The 13,713-nt window shown below is 46.8% G+C and overlaps 1 pseudogene; it reads left to right on the top strand.

Moving 5' to 3' along the window:
• Positions 1-2,520: 2,520 nt before the first annotated feature.
• On the top strand, positions 2,521-3,274 carry LOC119946663 (annotated as a pseudogene).
• Positions 3,275-13,713: the final 10,439 nt, after the last annotated feature.

A 13,713-nucleotide genomic window follows, 5' to 3' on the forward strand; every position in this document is an offset into this window, starting at 1 on the left:
CGACACTGTGGACCACCCCCTTCTCCTCAACTTGCTATCCAACCTCGGCTTCACAGACTCTGTCCTCTCCTGGTTCTCCTCATCTCTCCAGACGTTCATTCTCAGTCTCCTTTGTGGGCTCCTCCTCCCCCTCCCATCCCCTTACTGTAGGGGTTCCTCAAGGGTCAGTTCTTGGTCCCCTTCTGTTTTCTGTCTACACTCACTCCCTTGGTGAACTCATTTGCTCCCATGGCATCAACTATCATCTCTACATTGATGACACCCAAATCTACGTCTTTGCCTCTGCTCTCTCTCCCTTCCATCAGGCTCGTAGCTCCTCCCGCCTTCCAGGCATCTCCATCCAGATGTCTGACCGCCATCTAAAACTCACTGTGTCCCAGACTGAACTCCTTATCTTCCCTCCCAAACCCTGCCCTCTTCCTGACTTTCCCATCACTGTAGATGGCACCACCATCCTTCCCATCTCACAAGCCTGCGACCTTGGTGTCATTCTCGGCTCTGCTCTCTCATTCACCCCACCATCCAGTCTGTCACCAAAACCTGCCAGTCTCATCTCCACAACATTGCCAAGATCGCCCTTTCCTCTGCGTCCAAACCTTGCTGGTGCAATCTCTCATCCTATTCTGACTGCATTACTGCATCAGCCTCCTCTCTGATCTCCCATCCTCCTATCTCTCTCTGGTTCAGTCTACACTTAACTGCTGCCCGGATTATCTTTGTGCAGAAATGCTCTGGGCATCTCCAGTGATTGCCTGTCAACCTACTAATCTAGCAAAGACTCCTCACTCTTGGCTTCAAGGCTCTCCATCGCCTCGCCCTTCCTACCCTGCCTCCTCCTTCTCTTCTTCTACAGCCCAGCCCATGCCTTCCACTCCTCTGCCACTAACCTCCTCACTGTGACTCGTTCTCACCTGTTCCGCTGTCCACCCCTGGCCTGGAATGCCCTCCCTCTGCAAATCCACCAAACTAGCTCTCTAACTCCTTTCAAAGCCCTACTGAGAGCTCACCTCCTCCAGGAGGCCTTCCCACACTGACCCCCCTTTTCCCTCTCCTCCTCCCCATCGCCCCACCCCCAGCTCTGCCTCCCGCACCTCCCCACAGCAATTGTATATATTTGTACATATTCATTACGCTATTTATTTTACCTGTACATATTTACTACTCTATTAATGATGTGCATATAGCTGTAATTCTGTATATTCTGATGGTTTTGATACCTGTCTACTTGTTTTGTCTTGTCTGTCTCCCTCTTCTAGACTCTGAGCCCATTGTTGGGTAGGATGCGTCTCTATATGTTGCTGACTTGTACTTCCCAAGTGCTTAGTACAGTGCTCTGCACACAGTAAGCACTCAATAAATATGATTGAATGAATGAATGAATGAGTAATCTTTCTTTAGGCGTCACCTCAAATCTCAACTATTTGGCATTCCCAGAATATCCTGTATTCTATGCCACCCTCCCACAAGAGGGACACTGGGGGCAGATTGGAGAGTGTAGTTATTCAGCATCCCCAGAAGGGCTGGTTATGGATTACACTTACGAAGCCCCGGGCTGGGAAAACATGGGTGGCTAATAATAATAATAATAATGGCATTTGTTCATTCAGTCAGTCAGTCAGTTGTATTTATTGAGTGCTTACTGTGTGCAGAGCACTGTACTAAGAGCTTGGGAAGTACAAGTTGGCAGCATACAGAGGCGGTCCCTACCCAACAACAGGCTCACAGTCTAGAAGGGGGAGACAGACAACAAAACAAAACAAAACAAAACAAATCAAGTTCAGCTGTGTGATTTTGGGCAAGTCATTTCACTTCTCTGTGCCTCACTCTGTTCCCTCATCTGTAAAATGGGGATTAAGACTGTGAGCCCCTGTGGGACAACCTGATCTCTTTGTAACCTCCCCAGTGCTTAGAACAGTACTTTGCACATAGTAAGTGCTTAATAAGTGGCATTATTATTATTATTATTATTATTATTATTATTAAGTAGACAGGTATCAAAACCATGAGAATAAATAGACATAGCTATATGCACATCATGAATAAAACAGAGTAGTAAATATTTACAAGTAAAATAAATAATAAATATGTACAAATACATACCAGTGCTGTGAGGAGGGGCAGAGGGCAGGGTGGGGGGCTGATGGGGATGGGAGGGGGAGAGGAAAAAGGGGGCTCAGTCTGGGAAGCCCTCCTCAAGGTCTTGGTCCACTATGACTCAGATCTGAATGTTTTGAACTCTTGGGTCTGTGTGCACTCCCCTTTGAATTAGGGGGTATCCCCTCATAGCCTTAGGACAACTTCACCTGGTTCAATGTAAAAAAGCACCCTCATTCCTGCACCTGCCACCCTATCTTCAAATCAGCAAATGCCACCACAAACATACACCACATACACCACATAGGTGAGTAGGTGGACTGACCATACTGTCTTCCCATTCTGCTTTCACAGTACTGGCACCAAATTCTGGGTGGGCAGCAGTTCTCACATATGTAATGCAGCTACATTCCAGATAAGCACAGAATGGCAGCAGTGCTCTGCGGCCAACCGGCCACTGAGAACGGGGTGGATGTGCTCCCTGTACAGGAGCACAGGGCCTGCTCCCTGTACTTCTTTGATTTACTGCTCCCATCTGTCTGCCACACTCCGAGCCACCCAGAAGGCCAACTCCAAAATCGTCAGGGGTTCCCAATCTCAGAGACCTAGCATTTTTCCAGATTCATGTTTCCTGCATATGGGGTTGCACAAGCAGTTCATAAAGTACTTAATTTGGCTAAATTAGTTGAAAAGATAACCAATGACACTGCTGCCGGCCTTCAGGCTCTGAAGGATGAACAGAGAGCCATCTGGACGACCATCCTGCAGAAATGAATTGGCCCTTTACTTCCTCCTCGCCAGCGAAGAAAGGTCTGCAAATTTATCAGAGAGGAATGTTGCACTTTCACCCCAGACAATTCTAGGCACGTGGACATAATTGTTGCTGATACAAACCATGAGGGTGACCAGTAGCAGTGATGACACCACTGGAGGAATTTGAGACTGGTTCCAAGGACTCTTTAAAAACTTGAGGAGCTCGCTATTCCATGATTTGCAACTACTTTTGTTCCTTGGCTGTAGGTTTAATGGGAGGATCTTGGTTACTATCATGCTGTTGCTTGGCCCTATCCACGCAGGTGTGATGAATATGCAGTCTTCCCTGGCTCCTGCCTCTGTGGGCTACCTTATGACCATAGTAGTCCACCAGTCACCCTCCCTACCTCTCATCTGTACACCTTGAGAGCTCCGCCTCCCATCATCCCTGGCCAAGAGATGGGGCCCTGTCCTCTCCCCTGACCCATGGAACCACTTTCCTGGCTCCCCTGGCAGAGAAGACAAGCTGCATGTCTCATTCTGCTGCCCAGAGTGCCTGACGCCTACTTCGCAACTGGAGCCAGCACACTGAGGAAGGGGCTGTGGTACAGGTGAGTATCTCGCTGAACGTTTGTAGGTGACAGCCAGGTACTTCACTGTGTGTGGGTAACGTAAGTGGATTCCTCCCAAGAGGGGAGTAGCCTTCTTTCCATACACGAACAAACCATAAGTGAATTCCTCCTGGGTGGGACCTGGGTGTTTTTGCCATGCATGAGTAACACATATGCATATTTTTCCTAAGAGGGAAGCTCTAATATCATTAAACAATCATATTCTTCCTGAAAAGGAGGTTCTAAAATGATCAAATAATTCAATTATCTAGCGGAATAAATTTTGTATAAAGTTCAGGCTTTCCATCCCTGGTCTCTTTTTCTCACCCCTGAATGAACCCATCCCTGGGCCACGGGTGACAATGGCTTTAGCACTAACTCATGTTCCTATTCTTTCTTCCTTCCTCCTTTTATCTGTAATTTACTTTATCATTGGTCTCTCCTGCTAGATGGTAATTGCCCTGATGATAGGGACCAGATCTATCAATTCTATTGGTCTTTCTAATTCTAATGAAGCCTTTAGTCCATTTCTTTCTGCCTATAGTAGGTGCTCAATGAATACTACTGACTGATGGAAAAACAAGAGCTGGGGCCATGGCACAAACACAAGGACCAGACTTGCACTAGAGAATACAACTGACAGGCCTGTAATAGCTGGTGCCTCGTTAATGCACTTGCTGAGCATCCCATTCCCAGGTGAGTGGGGGGGGGGGGGGGGGGGGGAGAGATTTTCAGGGTGGTACAATATAAGAGACACATTCCCTGCCCACAGCAAACTTCCTGTGATATTGGGACAGCTCCCAAGAAGGAGGGAGGGAAGGAGGAAGTGCCGTCGAGATAAAAACTCTCATCCCTTCCCTCCTCCTCTCCTTAACTACCACCTTCAACCACTCACTCTCCATTAGCTTCTTCCCCTCTGACTTCAAATGTTCTCACATCTCCCTCATCCTAAAAAAATACCCCTTGACCCCACAGCCCCCTCCAGTTATCGCCCCATCTCCTTCCTACCCTTCTTTCCAAACTCCTGAAGCAAGTCGTTTACATTCACTGCCTTAAATTCCTCTCCTCCAACTCTCCTGGGGCCCCTCCTATCTAGCTTCCATCCCCACCACTTCACTGAAACTGCCCTCTCAAAAATCACTAATGACCTCCTTCTTGCCAAATCCAATGGCTCCTACTCCATCCTAATCCTTGACATCTCAGATGCTTTTGTCACTGTTGACAAACAAACAAACAAACAAATAAATAAATAAATAAATAAATAAATAAATAGAGTAATAAATATGAATGGATTAGTAGGGACCTCACGTTTCCAATAATTCTTAGTCTCCTTTACTAGCTCCTCCTCCCCCTTCCATACCCAGCTGTAGGGGCCCCCCAAGGTTCAGTTCTTGGTCCCTTTCTATTCTCCAACTACACTCATTCTCTTGGAGAACCCATTCGTTCCCATGGCTTCAACTGTCATCTCTACATGGATGATGTCCAAATCTACATCTCCTCCCCTGTTCTCTCTCCCTCCCTCCAGGCTCATACCTTCTCCTGACTTCGTGACATCTCCACCTGGATGTCTTCCCACCTAAAACTCAACATGTCTAAGACTGAGCTCCTTATCTTCCATCCCAAACCCTATATTCTCCCAGACTTTCCTGTCACTGTGGTTGGCACTACCATCCTTCCCATCTCACAAGCTCACAACCTTATTGTCATCCTTGACTCTGCTCTCTCAGTCGCCCCACATATCCAATCCATCACCAGAGTCTGCCAGTGTCATCTTCACAACATTGCCAAGATCCGCCCTTTCCTCTCCATCCAAACTGCTATCTTGTTGGTACAATCACTCATCCTAACCTGACTGGATTACTGCATCAGCCTCCTTTCTGACCTCTCAAGCTCCTGTTTCTCCCCACTTCAGTCCATAATTCACTCTGTTGCCTGGATTATCTTTCTAAAGAAACTTTATGGGCATGTCACCCCCTCCTCAACAATCTCCAATTGTTGCCTATCAACCTATCAAGCAAAAACTCCTCACTATCGGCTTCCTAGATCTCCATCACCTTGCCCCCCTCCTACCTCACCTCCCTTCACTCTTTCTACAGCCCAGTCCACGTACTCCACACCTGGGGCAAACGTTCTCACTGTGCCTCATTCTCACCTCTTCTGCCACTGACCCCTGACCCATGTCCTACCTCTGGTCTGGAACACCCTTCCTCCTCAAATCCCCCACACTTCCCTGCATTCAAAGCCCTAATGAAGGCTCACCTCTTCCAGGAGGCCTTTCCAGAATAAACCCCCCTCTTCCTTAGCTCTCCCTCCCCTTCCCATCACCTCAACTCACTCTCTTTTCTCTACCCCCTGCCCCACAGCACTGGTGAATATATATATATATATATATATATATATATATATATATATATATATATATATATATATATATATATATATATACACTTGTGTATATGTGTGTGTGTGTATGTGTGTGAGTACATATCTATAATTCTATTTATATTGATGCCTCTTTATTTGTTTTGATGTGTATATATCTATAAATCTATGTATTTATATTGATGCCTGTTTGCTTGTTTTGCTGTCTGTCTCACCCCTTCTAGACTAAGTCTGGTGTGGGCAGGGATGTCTTTCTTTACTGCTGAATTGTACTTTCCAAACACTTAGTACAGTGCTCTGCACACGGTAAGCCCTCAATAAATGTGATTGAATTAATGGATGAATTAAATGAATGAAGGGCTTTTTCTTTACAAACACTTGGGAGGGGGGCTGTTGCTATGGTTAACTGAGAGAGATAGCTAGAATGGACCTTTAAAAGACAAGGAAGTTAAAGATGGACCAGATACACCATTTCTGGTGCACCATTTCTGACCAGGAGGATTAATGTCAAGAAAGACGAGCAGTTACCCATCCTGAGGCAACTGTGTGAGAGGGATTCCTGGTGGATTAGCCCTTGTCTAGCCCAGGAGTGCCAGAATTTATGTTCTTTCTATAGTCTAGTTTAGTCCAGTCTTCTCATCTAGACTAAGCTCAATGTAGGCAGGGAATGTGTCTACCAATTCTATTGTACTATTCTCTCTCAAACCCCTAGTACAATGCTCTGTACACAGAAAGCTCAAAATAAATACTACTGATTGATTGTTGGAAAGTGTTTCTCAAAAACACTGGAGGAAAAAAATGGCCACCATAGAGAAATGTCTGTCATTAGAGACTGGAGGCCCTATACATGGGATGCCAGTCATCCCATAAGATAACCTATATGTCATTGTCTTCTCTCATTTTCTTGGCAGTGTTTGTCAGGAGAAGGTCAGAGTCATCATGGTTTAAGTGTTACAGGAGTGAAAGGTGGGTGAAACCAGACTCAGCCCATTTCCTGTAGTGAATGTACTGTATTCTCAGTACTGGACTTTGGAAAACCCTGTCCATAATTGGAACTCTGTACTGGGGAACAGTGAAGCTGGACTTGTTCACCCAGCATTTTTGGTGTACCTTCCCAAAAAGGCAAATGTGATAAGTCTCAATGTGTGAAGCCCAGGGTCAGAAACATGAACAGTTAGAAATATATAAGGTCAGAAATGTGCAGACAGAAATAGACTAAAATGTACACAGTCAGAAATACACATGGACGGAAATACGTCCTGGTGTCAACTGCCTAGGCACATCTGTCGACGTTCTGAAGGAAAGTTCTAAAACCAGGTAAAATTATCACACGTGAGAAGGAGAAGGTGGGAGGGAAGAAAGCAGAAGAGGCCAAGGCGGAGGACAAGGTGGCGAAGGAGAGAAGGACCAACCACACACTGGCTATTTAACCTCTGAGTAATGAAGATTTGGCTGAAGTTGTAAACATAGGTTCTAATTCTGGCTCTGCTAATTAACTGCTGGGTGACCTTAAACAAGTCATGCCACTTTTTCATACTTCAGTTTCCTCATCTGTAAAATAAGTATTGCAGGTATTAATAAGTATTACAGGTATTAATAGGTTTTAATAGGTTCTCCCTCCTACTTAAGCTGTGAGTCTCATGTAGGATGGAGACTGTGTCTGGTCTGGTCTGGTCAGGGCACTAGCATAAAAGCTACCCAACTGACATACAATTTCAGTGGGCTACAGGGCTCAGGATACACACTGTCTTCATTCCATGGACAGAAACAAAGGAATTCCAAGGAAACTCCTTTGTGAGTTCCTCCTCCCGCTCCCAACCCCTAACTGTAGGGGTTCTTCAAGGGTCAGTTCTTGGTCCCCTCTGTTCTCCAACTATACGCACTCCCTTGGTGAAATCATTCACTCCCATGGCTTCAGCTATCATCTCTACACGGATGATACCCAAATCTACATCCCCTCCCTTGTTCTCTCTTCCTCCACCCACGCTCGCATCTCCTCCTGCCTTTAGGACATCTCTACTTCGATGTCCTCCCACCACCTAATATTCAACATGTCCAAGATGGAGCTCCTTATCTTCCTTCCTAAACCCTGTTCTCTCCCAAACTTCCCTGTCACTGTGGATGGCATAACCAACCTTCCTGTCTCACAAGCCCGCAACCTTGGTGTCATCCTTGACTCTGCTTTCATTCACCCACATATCCAATCTGTCACCAAAGCCTGCCGGTCTCACAACACTGCCAATATCTGTCCTTTCCTCTCCATCCAAACCACACCCACGTTAGTGCAATCACTTATCCTATCCTGACTGGATTACTGCATCAGCCTCCTTTGTGATCTCCCAACCTCCTGTATCTCCCTACTTCAGTCTATACTTCACTCTGCTCCCAGGATTATCTTTCTATAGAAATGTTCTGGGTATGTCACCCACCTCCTCAAAAATCTCCAGTGGTTGCCTATCAACATCTGTATCAAGCAAAACTCCTTACTATTGGCTTCAAAGTCCTCCATCACCCTGCCAATTCTAGTTCACCTCCCTCTCTCCTTCTACGTCCCAGCCTGCACACACTGCTGCTCTGGTGTCAATCTTCTCAGTGTGCCTCATTCTCACCTGGCCCACCATCGATCCCTGGCCCATGCCCTACCTCTGGCCTGGAATGCCCTCCCTCCTCAAATCCACCAAAAAATCACACTTCCCCACCTTCAAAGCCATATTGAAAGCTTATCTCCTCCAGGAGGCCTTTCCAGAATAAGACCCCCTTTTCTTCTGCTCCCCCTCCCTTCCCCATCACCCTGACTCTCTTCCTTTGTGCTACTCCCTTCCCCACCCCACTGCACTTGTGTATATATGTACATATTTATAATTATAATTCTATTTTTATTAATGATGTGTATACAGCTATAATTCTATTCATTTACAATGATATTACTGATGCCTGTTAACTTGTTTTGATGTCTGTCTCTCCCCTTCTAGACTGAGATCCCATTGTGGACAGGTATTGTCTCTATTTGTGGCTGACCTGTACTTCCTAGGCTCTTAGTACAGTGCTTTGCCCTAGTAAGTGCTAAATATGATGGAATGAATTAATGAGAGCAAAGGAGTGGTTGAAGAGGTAGAGAAAGAAGGCTTCCCACATTCCCCAGTTTGTTGTTGCCACTACCAGAAAGCCAGCCTGGTTTAGTGGATAGAACATGTGCCTGGGCATTAAAAGGACCTAAATTATAATTCCAGCTCCATCACATGCCTGCTGTGTGACCTTGGACAAGTCACTTTACCTCATCTCTAAAATAGGGATTAAGAGTGTGTGAGCCCCATGTGGAACAACCTGTGCCTATCCTGATTAATTTGTAGCTACCTCAGCACTTAGAACAGTGCTTAGCACATAGTAAGTGCTTAACAAGTTTCATAATTATTATTATTATTATTTACAGGAGTTCAGCAGCAAGAGGATCTGTCATCCACCCTGACCCCATGCTCGTGAGACACTTCTCTAGAAAAACCACCCTCTTTGTAAATGTCTACAGTGATGGGGAGAAGCAATTTAATTTTTCTTAAGCTCCCAACTAAGGGGTCCAGGATTTTGGACACTCAAGGTAGGACATGACGGGATTCCTTCAGGGAGCAGAACAAGGTATGGGGGAGGGGAAGTGCAGAAAGAGGGTGAGAAGTAGAGAGGGAGTGGGAGAAAGAAAGAAGGGGGAAGAGGGAAATCAGCTTCACCTCTAGGGCCTTCTCTGGGCTATTAGAGGGAGTCAGAGGAAAGCAGGGGGATATTGGTGTGGCCACAAATACTTTCTAGCTGTATCAAAAACTCCCAACTCTGGGACAGCTTAGTGGTGACAGTGGTGGCAGTGGTGGCAGGAGCAATCAATGGTGCCAGAGCTGCCATTTGAGAGAGAAGACTTTTCTTCTGCTCCCCTGGCCTTCTGGCTTCTGTGGTTACAGGGGCTAGAAGCTGAACCCTACTAAACAGGGTGTACTTCTGGACTTGAAAGTGACTCTTGGGACACCCTGAGTTTTGGCTTTTAGTAGAATGAAGATTTTCAAAAGTTTGCACTACACTGTGGTGTGCATACATAAAAGACTCCCAGAAGTACTTAGAGAAGCAAATTGAACAGCCTACTTGTTCTGCGAGTAGTCACATGCATTTGACAATAAGCTCCAGCCCACCATGTCTACCATCTCACTGCACTCCATATACCAGTGGGAAACATCATCATCATCATCATCAATCGTATTTATTGAGCGCTTACTATGTGCAGAGCACTGTACTAAGCGCTTGGGAAGTACAAATTGGCAACATATAGAGACAGTCCCTACCCAACAGTGGGCTCACAGTCTAAAAGGGGGAGACAGAGAACAAAACCAAACATACTAACAAAATAAAATAAATAGAATAGATAAGTACAAATAAAATAAATAAATAAATAAATAGAGTAATAAATATGTACAAACATATATACATATATACAGGTGCTGTGGGGAAGGGAAGGAGGTAAGATGGGGGGATGGAGAGGGAGACGAGGGGGAGAGGAAGGAAGGGGCTCAGTCTGGGAAGGCCTCCTGGAGGAGGTGAGCTCTCAGCAGGGCCTTGAAGGGAGGAAGAGAGCTAGCTTGGCAGATGGGCAGAGGGAGGGCATTCCAGGCCCGGGGGATGACTTGGGCCGGGGGTCGATGGCGGGACAGGCGAGAACGAGGTACGGTAAGGAGAAACATGACGTGCAGGAAAAATGCCAGTGACACCTAGTAAACCACAACGTCCATAATAAATTTTCTTTTTTTAAATGGTATTTCTTAAGCACTTACTATGTGCCAGGCACATTCTAAGCGCTGGGGTGGTTAGAAGCCAACCAGGTTAGATGCAGTCCACATCCCACATGGGGCTCACAGTTTTAATCCTCATTTTACAGACGAGGTAACTGAGGCCCAGAGAAGTGAAGTGACTTACCCAAGGTCACATAGCAGAAAAGCGGTGGAGCTGGGATTAGAACTCAGGGTCTTCTGACTCCTAGGCTTGACTCCTTTAGGCCACACTGCTTCTCCACTTACTCCTTACACATAAGTCTCGGGACTGAGGTTCATCTGTTGCTCTAGATCAGAGATTCCAACTGGCCTCTTTTGCCAAGGGTCACTTACTTAGGTTGTGTGCTCTGGATTGAAAGTTTGTTGTGGGCAGGGAATATGTATACTGGTTCTGTTGTACTGTTCATTTCCAGGCCCTTAGTACAATCATCTGCATGCAGTAAACACTCAATAAATACTAATGAAACTGGTCTACTTTCTTTCAATTTGAAGTTGATCTAATTTCTTTTGTTTACCTTGCCAACCTCACCATGACTCTTCAATCCCTCCCTGGCTGCCCATCCCAGTCCTCTTCCCTACCCCCTATGCTATCCAACTCCCCCCATCCCCTCATGCTGCCCCCATCCCTCCTCCACGCCCCTTCCCTGTAATTCATTCATTCATTCAGTCATTTTTATTGAGCGCTTTCTGTGTGCAGAGTACTCTAAGTGCTTGGAAAGTACAATTTGGCAACAAGTAGAAACAATCCTACCTAACAATGGGCTCATAGTCTAGAAGTGGCGAGACAGACAAGAAAACAAAGCAAAACAAGTAGCCAGGCATCAATAGCATCAATATAAAGAAATAGAGTTATAGATATATACACGTCTTTAATAAAATAAATATAATAAATATATACGTATTTACACAAGTGCTGTGGGGTGGGGAGGGGGATAGAGTAGAGGGAGGGAGTCAGGGTACTAGGGAGGGGAGGAGGAGCAGAGCAAAAGGGTACAGTCTGGGAAGGCCTCCTGGAGGAGGTGAGCTTTCAATAGGGCTTTGAAGGGGGAAAGTGTGCTAGTTTGGTGGATGTGAGGAGGGGAGGGCATTCCAGGCCAGAGGTAGGGTGTGGGCCAGGGGTCGATGCCAGGACAAGCGATAATGAGGCCCAGTGAGGAGGTTAGCGGCATATGAGTGGAGTGTGTGGGCTGGGCAGCAGGAGAGAAGGGAGGTGAGGTATGAGGGGGCAAGGGGATAGAGTGAAGTCAATAATGAGTTTTTGCTTGATACAGAGGTGGCTGGGCAACCACCGGAGATTTTTGAGAAGGGGGTTGACATGCCCAGAGAGTTTCTGTAGAAAGATAATCTGGGCAGCAGAGTGATGTATAGATTCCTTCCCCTCTGCCTTCAAACATGCCCATGTCTCTCCCATCCTAAAATAACCCTCTCTTGACCCCACCTCACCTGCTAGTTATCGCCCCATCTCCCTCCTACCATTCCTTTCCAAACTCCTTGAATGAGTCATCTACATGCACTGCCTCGAATTCCTCAACACCAACTCTCTCCTCGACCCCCTCCAGTCTGGCTTCCGTCCCCTACATTCCACGGAAACTGCCCTATCAAAGGTTACCAATGACCTCCTGCTTGCCAAATCCAAGGGCTCATACTCTGTCCTAATCCTCCTCGACCTCTCAGCTGCCTTCGACACTGTGGACCACTCCCTTCTCCTCAACATGCTATCCAACCTTGGCTTCACAGACTCCATCCTCTCCTGGTTCTCCTCTTATCTCTCCGGTCATTCATTCTCAGACTCTTTTACAGGCTCCTCCTCCCCTTGCCATCCTTACTGTGGGCGTTCCTCAAGGTTCAGGTCTTGATCCCCTTCTGTTCTCGATCTACACTCACTCCCTTGGTGACCTCATTCGCTACCACGGCTTCAACTATCATCTCTACGCTGATGACACCAAAATCTACATCTCTGCCCCTGCTCTCTCCCCCTCCCTCCAGACTCGCATCTCCTCCTGCCTTCAGGACATCTCCATCTGGATGTCTGCCCGCCACCTAAAACTCAACATGTCCAAGACTGAACTCCTTGTCTTCCCTCCCAAACCCTGCCCTCTCCCCGACTTTCCCATCACCGTTGACAGCACTACCGTCCTTCCCGTCTCACAAGCCCGCAACCTTGGTGTCATCCTCAACTCCGCTCTCTCGTACGTCACCAAAACCTGCCGATCTCAGCTCCTCAACATTTCCAAGATCCGCCCTTTCCTCTCCATCCAAACTGCTACCCTGCTTGTTCAAGCTCTCATCCTATCCCGTCTGGCCTACTGTATCAGCCTCCTCTCCGATCTCCCAACCTCTTGTCTCTCCCCACTTCAATCCATACTTCACTGCCTGGATTGTCTTTGTCCAGAAATGCTCTGGGCATGTTACTCCCCTCCTCAAAAATCTCCAGTGGCTACCAATCACCCTACGCATCAGGCAGAAACTCCTCACCCTTGGCTTCAAGACCCTCCATCACCTCGCCCCCTCCTACCTCACCTCCCTTCTCTCCTTCTACAGCCCACCCCACACCCTCTGCTCCTCTGCCGCTAATCTCCTCACCATGCCTCGTTCTCGCCTGTCCCACCGTCGACCCCTGGCCCACGTTATCTCCCTGGCCTGGGATGCCCTCTCTCCCCACATCCACTAAGCTAGCTCTCTTCCTCCCTTCAAGGCCCTACTGAGAACTCACCTCCTCCAGGAGGCCTTCCCAGACTGAGCCCCCTCCTTCCTCTCCCCCTCGTCCCCCTCTGCATCCCCTGTCTTACCTCCTTCCCCTCCCCACAGCACCTGTATATATGTATATATGTTTGTACATATTTATTATTCTATTTATTTATTTTACTTGTACAGATCTATTCTATTTATTTTATTTTGTTAATATGTTTTGTTTTGTTCTCTGTCTCCCCCTTCTAGACTGTGAGCCCACTGTTGGGTAGGGACCATCTCTATATGTTGCCAATTTGTACTTCCCAAGTGCTTAGTAAAGTGCTCTGCGCACAGTAAGCACTCAATAAATACGATTGATTGATTGATTGAGTCAAGTACAG

This window comes from Tachyglossus aculeatus, chromosome Y2 (assembly GCF_015852505.1).
Source record: "Tachyglossus aculeatus isolate mTacAcu1 chromosome Y2, mTacAcu1.pri, whole genome shotgun sequence".
Lineage (NCBI taxonomy): Eukaryota > Metazoa > Chordata > Mammalia > Monotremata > Tachyglossidae > Tachyglossus > Tachyglossus aculeatus.